The sequence below is a fragment of the Gossypium raimondii genome, chromosome 7 (assembly GCF_025698545.1).
Source record: "Gossypium raimondii isolate GPD5lz chromosome 7, ASM2569854v1, whole genome shotgun sequence".
Taxonomy (NCBI): domain Eukaryota; kingdom Viridiplantae; phylum Streptophyta; class Magnoliopsida; order Malvales; family Malvaceae; genus Gossypium; species Gossypium raimondii.
In genome coordinates this window covers 15,474,598-15,484,046 of record NC_068571.1, presented here as the reverse complement: position 1 = coordinate 15,484,046, position 9,449 = coordinate 15,474,598, and the positions used below count along the sequence as shown (strand labels likewise).

Genomic DNA, 9,449 nt, shown 5'->3' with positions numbered 1-9,449 from the left:
GTCCTCTGTAGTTTTCAAAGGGTTGCAAGTTAAATTTTACACGGCCTAGCACTTAGCTTGGCACACGGGCGTGTGAGGTTATTTCGAAGGGTACATGACCTGGCACCCGGGCGTGTGGTTTGGCTGTGTGACCCAAGCCAGTGATTTACACGGGCATAGACACGAGCTAGGACACGACCGTGTGTCCGTATTTCAAATGCCTACACGGCCTAGGACACGGGCGTGTCTCTTGGCCGTGTGAGTCACATGGCCTAGCCACACGGCCGTGTGACCCCTACAGTTTGTAAATTTTCATCTTTTCCCTGAAATTTCTATATGTTTCTGATTTAGTCCCGATTTGTTTCTAATGTGTTTTTAGGGCCTCTAGGGCTTGTATAAGGGACTATGTATGCTATTGATTGGTTTTATTGTGATGAATTAAATGTTTTAAATTTTTTGATAGATCTAAAATGTAAACCCTAGTAATGCTCCGTAACCCTATTCCGACGATGGATACGGGTTAGGGGTGTTACATATGATCTATAATAAACAAAATATAGAAGAAATTGATATAAAAATTAAGTAATTACTAGAAAAAGGATTAATAGAAAAAATAATAGTCCACATTCTAGTCTAGTCTTTATGGTTAGAAATCATGCAGAAATAAAAAGAGGAAAAGGTAGGATGGTCATTAATTATAAAAGATTAAATCAAAATATTAATTTTGATGGTTATTTTATACCAAGAAAAGATGTTTTAATTACTCAAGCTAAACAAGCAAAATATTTTAGTAAATTTGATGTAAATCGGGATTCTGGCAAATCATACTAACAGAAGAATACAAACCTTTAACAATTTTTAGGCCCCAATGGACGTTACCAATGAAAAGTGATGCCATTTGAATTATGTAATGCATCACAAATATTTCAAAGATGGATGGATTCTATTTTAATAAATATAATAAAATTTGTGTAGTTTATATAGATGATATTTTGATACTTTCAGATACTCTAGAATTCCATAGAAAACATTTAAATATTATTTCTCAAGTATTCATAAAACATGGAATCAAATTAAGCCCTAAGAAAATAGAGTTAGAAGAAACAAAAATAGAATTTTAGGAATAAAATTATCGCAAATGGTCTTAAACTACAAAATCATATTATCTTGAAAATAAAAGAATTTCACGAAAACATTGAAGATAAAAAGCAACTTTAACAATTTCTACTAATTATAAATTATGGAAGAAATTTATTTCCAAATTTATAATAAAAAATAGGTATGTTATATGAAAAATTAAAATAGGATAAACTATTTATATGGTCTAAAACAAACTAAAAATTATAAAATATTTAAAATCAAATAAATCGATTCTAAAAGTTTATTTACCTAAATAAGAAAATAAATTAATTTTGAAAACAAACGTCTCACAAAATTATTGGGGATGTATTTTAGAAACAAGAACAATAAACAATGAAGAATTAATGTGGATATAGTTCAGGAAAATTTAAACCAAATGAAATTAATTATGTCATATTTGAAAAAGAATTATTAGCTATAAAGAAAGGAATAAAAATATTCTTATATATTTAGCTTTTGAAAAATTTATCAAAAAAGCGATAATCAGGCAATTAAGCATTTCCTTACTAATAAAAGTTTGGGAACTGTACCAAGAAGAATTAGATGGTATAATGAATTATGTACTTTTAATTTTGAAGTTTTATATGTCAAATGTATTGACAATATTATTCTTGATTATCTTAGCAGGCCTTATGGGTAGAGGTAAACAACCTCCAGAAAAAGTTGGTGAATGGACTACGGTCAATAAAAATCCCAACAAAGGGAACAACTTCAAATAAAAAAAAATCCTAATCAAGGATTTGTGACAATACCTTCTCAAGTACCATTTTATCTTAACCAAGGATATTATGTTTCATATCCAATGGTACGAAAACTAGTTGGATTTTCAACTCAAATATCATTTTCACCAAAATTGGTAAGTCAACTAACTTGCTCACAAGATCCAAATTCAGCATACCAAGCTAGTTATGCTAAAATGTTTTGAGTAGAAAAATTTTGTGTAGCAGAAAATTTGTTGAAACCACAACAAATTCAAGAAATAAAATAATTTTGTAATCCAAGATTTACCATTAGAATTATATAATTTTATTAATGAAATATGGAAAACTCATATTACTGAGCAAAGAGCAAACTTTAGAAAAACGCTTACTAAGCTTTCACAAATTTTAATTGAAAACAACTAAAGAACAAGAAATTCATGATTTATTGTTACATTCTATTTTATATCGTGATTGGAAAGAACTAGAAATTTATTTCTTAGATATTAAGGAGATAAACAATCTTTTGATATACCAATATTTTATTAACAAGTGAAAAATAATCCAATTATAAATATAATATTTAGATTATGCTTATATAATAAGGCTAGAATTATCTTACCTATAGAAATATTTGCTAAAATTGATAGAGCTATTTGCAACCAACAAGCTCGGTTTCAAAAGTTTTTCGAATATTTTTACAAGCCATTTTGATGAAAAATTTCCTACTATAAAATTTAGACTTGATCATGAACCATTTGATATAAGCTCTATATTGAATGGAGTTTTGTTAAAGAAATAACAGTTTAAAATTTTCTTTTCATTTATTAAAAGATTTTACAACATTTATGAAATCTATGTTATTACGAATGGTATATGAAGATGATTTCTTTTACTACTTTCAACTTGAAATCAATAGTCTTATTCGTATAATGGAAAGAAAAAAAAATTATCAGTCATATCAAATTTGGACTATCTAAAAAATGCTTGAAGGAAGAAACCTCTCCGCAGCTACAGAAGAGAAAGAACACTTAAAAAAATATGTTGACTATTGGTTATTTTCAAATCCAAGCAAGAATAGTTCTAATAGCCAAAGCCCAATTTCTACTTCAACGAGATTCTTATAGCTTTTGGACTGATGGTCAAAGAATACTGACATGTGATGTCAGATATTACGGGGTGATATAAATGAAGAATCTATTCAACTATTAAAAAAGATAGCTGAAATGAAGATTGATGAATTTTCTTCCTATATAATTGAAGACATCAAAAATACATCGAAAAGTTCTAACTCATCAATATTGTCAATAGATTCATTAAATTTAGATGAATTCAAGAAATGAATCTGGGCAATATCTAAGAAGGATAACATAAAAGAAAAATGAAGCTATGTGGCAAAATCTCTACCAAGAAGCAACGTAGAAGTAACCATAACAAGACAAAGATGTCATCCTTATCCAAAAAAAGAAGAAGATGTTATCCTTATTAAGAAACTATGCGGAATTATAATAGAAATTAAATTAAGCTATGAACTTCTCGAGGTAAGGATAAAATTTTGGATTCAAGTTTTATTAAGTTCTTAAAGTTACTTTTCAAAATTTTCGTTTATCTCTTTTATAAACATTGGCCATTCTGCAATCTTCTCAATGTACTTTTGTAATCAATTGATCCGGATAACAAATTTAAAAGTGTCACAAATGCAAATAACCTAATTGAAGAATGCATTAAATTTTTTTCTGAAATCGTAAACATTATATAAAAGCTAAAATGTCTGTTAAGAATTCTATTGCGTCGAAAAAAGTGAAAGTCCATCCTCCAATCTATTTTTCTCTATCATGTCCGACAGAGTTTTTGTTTTTGATGGATCTTTAGGATGAGCTACAAAAAAGACCCAATTGAGACCGAATAAACCTCCAGATCCTAATGATCCTATCGTGGATAAGCAGAGAAGGTCAGTATTCTCAGGGGAGAACAACTTTGCATCATGGAAAGATACGTTACTAGGCTCTTTTGATAACATTGGCTCTTCTCACGAAGAGGAAGATTTCAATTTAAAGGAAGGCGACGCTTCAAAGGAGGTGGTTGATGGTATGCCTTCAATTACTTTCTCTGAACGTGTTCATAATTTTATTGCATACCAAATGCCCAGGACTGTGATTGTGAAGCTTTTTGGTCGAAATATTTCCTATCATGCCATGTCAAATAAAATCCAAGTGATATGGAAAATTAAACAATCTTTACATGTTCTTGATTTGGAGAATGATTATATTTTTTGGTCTGTTTCCAAAATGAGAATGAGTACCTTGCTGCGATATTGGGAGGATTGTGGACAATTTTTGGTCATTACTTAATGGTTAGGCCATGGACACGAAGTTTCTCAACTGACCAAGCGCAACCCAACAATCTGTTGGTTTGGGTTAGACTACCTGATTTACCGGAAGGGATGTACACAACAAGCCTATTGAAATTTATTGGTAGGGTGATAGGACCGATCACCAAAATAGATCAAAATACTGACACCAGAGCTAGAGGACAATTTGCTAGACTTGCGGTCTTGGTCGACTTAGGCCAACCTCTAGTGTCTAAGATTATGATTGATGGTAGGATTCAATAGGTGGAGTACCAGTCTTTACCATTGGTGTGTTTCGACCGTGGGTGGTATGGGCATAGTAGAGAGATTTGTCCTTACATATTTGATCAAGGGACGACTTCAACAACGGTGGGGGATCATTTGCCACGGGAGATGCCTGAGATCCTGAAATGTGTTGAGGAGGAAATATTATGATTGATGGTAGGATTCAACGGGTTTATGATTGATGGTAGGATTCAATGGGTGGAGTACCAGTCTTTACCATTGGTGTGTTTCGACTGTGGGTGGTATGGGCACAACAGAGAGATTTGTCCTTACATATTTGATCAAGAGATGACTTTAAAAATGGTAGGGAATCATTTGCCATGGGAGATGCCTGAGATCCCGAAATGTGTTGAGGAGGAAAGATATGATCCTTGGATGTTAGTAGAACGAAAGCAGAAGAGAGGAACTAGACTGGTGCTAGCAAAATCAGTCAAAGCTACGACGGCCAGTGAGAGTAATGTTTCTAGATTTAAATTTTTAAGCGAAAATCTTGGTGATGATTCTAGTGATTTTGCTCAAGATGTTAATGTGGAAGATGCGGATCAGACTTTTAAGACACAAATTGAGGAAGATATGAGGGAAAAAATAACAAAATGGCAAACTGATGTTAATACTAAAGTGAGGAATAGGGGCATGAATAAATCAATTAATAAGGGGAAGGGTCTAATGTTGGAGGGTGGGCTGAAAGTTGGCTGAAAGATACTGAAGCCGTCCAATTCTTTTAGTGGGCCTACCTCTAGTCTGGCCAAAAATTACTTTGATGATGGATCCAAGATGAGACCCATTTTACTTGGGAAAATTATGGGGAATTTTTATCTTCAGGCAACTGGCCCAAAGTTGAATGGAGAAAAACATTTGGCAGTGGCTTTTCCTTCCAGTAAAGGGAAGAACACGATAGAAATGAATGCCCAAAGAAGATAGTCTCCCAATTTGTTAAATCGTATGGGGGAAAATTCAGGCCAACGGCCAAACAAAAGAGTTGGAAGAGAGGTGGGGGAAAATACTAGGCAAAAACCTCCTTCTTTAACAATTAACAATGAACCATCGTTATCTATTATAGAAGTAGTAGAAGAAATTATCCATGGATTGCATAGCCACGTGGGTGAAAGTTCCAGAATGGTGGATGATGTGGTGGTGGGTGATGCTTCGGGTGATGAGTCACTAGAAGACGCTGATGTAGCTTGATTTTGGGGTAAGAGACTTCTTTTGCTATATTTATTCTATATTTTATGGCATCAGATTTTCGTTTTCTATTTTTAAATTGCCAGGGTTGTGAACACCCACGATTTCTAAGTTTTTGAAAGAATATAATAGAGAATTTAGACTAGATTTTGTCGCTCTTTTTAAGGTTAGAATAAGTGGCGTTAGGGTTGAGGCTGTGATTGCTAAATTGGGGTTTGATTACTCGTTTAGAGTAGAACTAGTAGGTTTTGCTAGTGGTATACGGTTGTTGTGGAAAGAGGGTTCTATGTGGAGGTTCTAAAAGCATATCCTCAATTTATTCATGTGCGAATCCGGGACCGAAGATGTCGCAGGCCTTTCCTCTACACAGCGGTGTATGCAAGTCCCAAACGAAGTTTAAGGGCACAGTTATGGGAACACCTTGATCTTTTAGCTTCTGGAATTAATGAGCCATAGCTATTTGTCAGGTGATTTTAACGTGATTATGGGTGTTGATGAACGTCAGGGTGGAGCTGTTACTAGTAAAGTTTGGTGTTCTCGCTTTAGATATTTTTTCTTTAATCATGGATTCATTGATTTGGGAGTCCAAGGGCCAAAGTTTACTTGGAGTAAGGGGCGGTTGTTTCAGAGACTTGATCGGTCATTTTGCAATGGTGATTGGCAGAGTTATGCTCCAAATACCACAGTACGACACCTTTATAAATTAAAGTCTGATCATCGCCCTTTATTGGTCTCAACAAATCCAGAGAGGATTGAAAAAGGTGTTCGACCATTTTGTTTTCTAGCTAGTTGGTTATCCCATCCTGAATTCCAAGATGTGATTTCGAAGGCTTGGATCTCTGATAATGGTATTATGCAAAATCTTGAGAATTTTTCGAAGTCAGTACAAGTTTGGAATAGGACTGTTTTTGTTAATATTTTTAACAGGAAAAGAACAAAGTTGAAAGAACTAAAACAGGTGCAAAGGGCTTTAGAAAGAAGATTCAATACAAAACTTAGTTTGAGAGAAACAAAAACTTGACTTAAGTTAGAGCACATTATAAATCAAGAAGAACTGTATTGGTTTCAAAAATCTCGAAGCGAGTGGTTATTTAATGGGGATAGGAACACTGCATTTTTCCATAATCGCACGTTGAAGCGAAGGCAGCAAAATAACATAGAAGCTTTATTGATTGAAGGGACTGGTTGGTGTTTCGATAATGATATGTTACGAAGGCATGTGACTGATTATTTCTCCAAGTTGTATACAGTGGATAATTATTTGACAGGGAGTTTTCCTATACGTGGGCATTTCCTGAAGCTTGAGACCAATGTAATTAGAGAGTTGTTGGCTAAAGTCACTGAAGAAGAGGTCCGTTGTTCAGTTTTTAGCATGAGTCCACTTAAGGCACCTGAGGCGGATGGGTTCCATGCCAAATTCTATCAAGCTAATTGGGAGGTAGTGGGGGTCAGTGTTTTTAATTTAGTCAGACGTGTATTCTCGGGAGAATGTTTGAATCCTAGGCTTAACAAGACTTTTTTAGTGCTCATTCCCAAGATTTTTAGAGCGGAAACTATCAATCAATTTCATCCCATTAGTTTGTGTAATGTTCTGTACAAAATAATTACCAAGACGATTTTAATACGTCTTTGACAACCTATGCAAACGTTGGTTAAGCAAAACCAATCACATTTCATCGCTTCACGAAACATATCAGACAACATAATTATTGCCCAGGAATCTATTCATACTATGAAGACCACGAAGAGTAAAAAAGGGTGGATGGTTGTCAAGGTGGATGATGCGAGCATGGACATGGACTCAACCAAAACAGCTCGTGAAACATCGTAAGAGCCAATTGAGATGCCAATAGGACCAATTACTCGTGCACAAGCTAAGAAGTTCAAGAAAGCTATCACGGGTATCATTGATCGAGTTTGGGCAGAAGCTATCACGAGACTATTTGATCAAGCTTGGACATGCACTTCATGCGTCCCATGCAATGTGCTTCAAATAAAGCCTTAAATTAGTATGTTTAATTCGGTTGCTGGAAATAAGGATTGCTATCCATTTTAGTTATTTTAGTTTGTGTCTTTAGTTATGTCTTAGTTTGAACATCATTAATATGTGTTTTAATTACGTGTCTTAATTTTGACATCATTAATGTTTGTCTAAGTTCAAACAAATTAAAGTGTGATTAAATCTTGTCTTAATGTGCATTTAAATGTTTTCTTAATGTTGGTCAGGTTGTTCACATTGGCTGCTGCTAAGAAACTTCTTCTCAAGCTGATGCATGCATAATTGATGTTCAATGAACCACATTTATGGAGCTCCATGCACTTGGACGTGCATGCATGTGGAAGGTGCTGAACACAACATTCCAAGTTTCTTCTCATGAAAAGCCAAGTGTGTCCACACTTGACAAATTGGTTGGCTACTAAGTTCACACCTATGAAGCCATTCAATTCTTTCTGTTCACACTTGAAAACTCTTTATGCGACATAAGCAGCAATAATGAGCTACATAACCATTCGGTTTTCCAAGTAGCATCAATTCATGTTCACACCATTTCAACCGTTCAACTCCATGCAGATTCAGCTAATCTTCAAGGTCCAAGGAAATTGGCTGATTGGGAATGCAAATGTCACAATGTGAACAAGGCTGCTGGAGTTACCTACATCTAAAAACTCTCAAGGGATGTCTTGGACAAATTAACGGTCATTAAACTCATTCAATCTGATTGTTAACATGCCTATTCAGCTGATTTATTGTATAGCCTATAAATACTAGGCTTGAAACACTTTGTAGGAACTTTTGATGAAATTTTATCTTATTGTGAGTGTTCTCTCTCTTTGTTCATATTTGACTCAAATTGACTTATCTAGCTTCCTTGTGGCATCAATCTGATTCTTTCTTTGAACTTATCACTTCTTAGAAGTGTGACGTTCACCCTTATACCGACTGGTTCCTATCTTGCTAGATAGCGGGTCATGCTTTTATTTATTTATCCTTATCATAATCATCCTAAGTGCTAATATAAGAATTGAGTCAGTATTGTCGTTTAATATTGGTTCATTCTTCAGCCCTTAGACCGAATTAAAACTTCTCCATTCCCAACCAACAAAACACCTTTTTTTTACATAGCCAGCCATTCCCGTTTTCAACCTTTACTTATCCCATCGATTTGATACTTCTTAATGTAACACCCCTTACCCGAGATTGTTTCCGGATTCAAGCACGAGGTGTCATCTAACTTAACTTACTAGTTCGGAGCATAAAAATTTACTTTTAAAATTAATTTCACTATTCACAACAAAACTGTTCACCTGCGCGGCTGTCTCTAATTTAATTATAACTCGAGTTATGAAACTAGAAATTCAAATCCGTAAATTTTACTTAAAACTAGACTTATATATCTTCTTACCAAAAAAGTTTTAGAATTTTTGGTCTAGCCAATTAGTACAGTTTATTCATTGAAAACTCCCCTATTTCACTGACCGATGGTTCTGACCACCACTCACTAAAAATAAATTATCTCACTTTAAAAACTTTATATGGTGTTTTCGCTTGTTTTTATAGAAAATAGACTTACTAAGGAATCTATACATATAAATTATAACTCATAATTATTTCTGTACAATTTTTAATGATTTTCTAAATTTAGAACAGGGGACTTCAAAAACCATTCTGACCCTGTCTCACTAAAATTTAAATATCTCAAAATATAAAATTTCTTTGCCTACACCATTTCTTAATGTAAAAATAGACTTGATAAGATTTAATTATATATACCATTCACTCTCTAATTCCATTTGTACTATTTTTGGTGAGTTTT

General features: G+C 33.9%; 1 long non-coding RNA gene across 1 annotated transcript; it reads left to right on the top strand.

Annotated features, from left to right (window-relative positions):
* Window positions 1-5,323: 5,323 nt before the first annotated feature.
* LOC105800776 (uncharacterized) lies at window positions 5,324-8,473 on the top strand. Its single transcript, XR_008198013.1, has 2 exons — window positions 5,324-5,644; window positions 7,861-8,473. It is a non-coding gene; the product is annotated as an uncharacterized LOC105800776 (long non-coding RNA).
* Window positions 8,474-9,449: the final 976 nt, after the last annotated feature.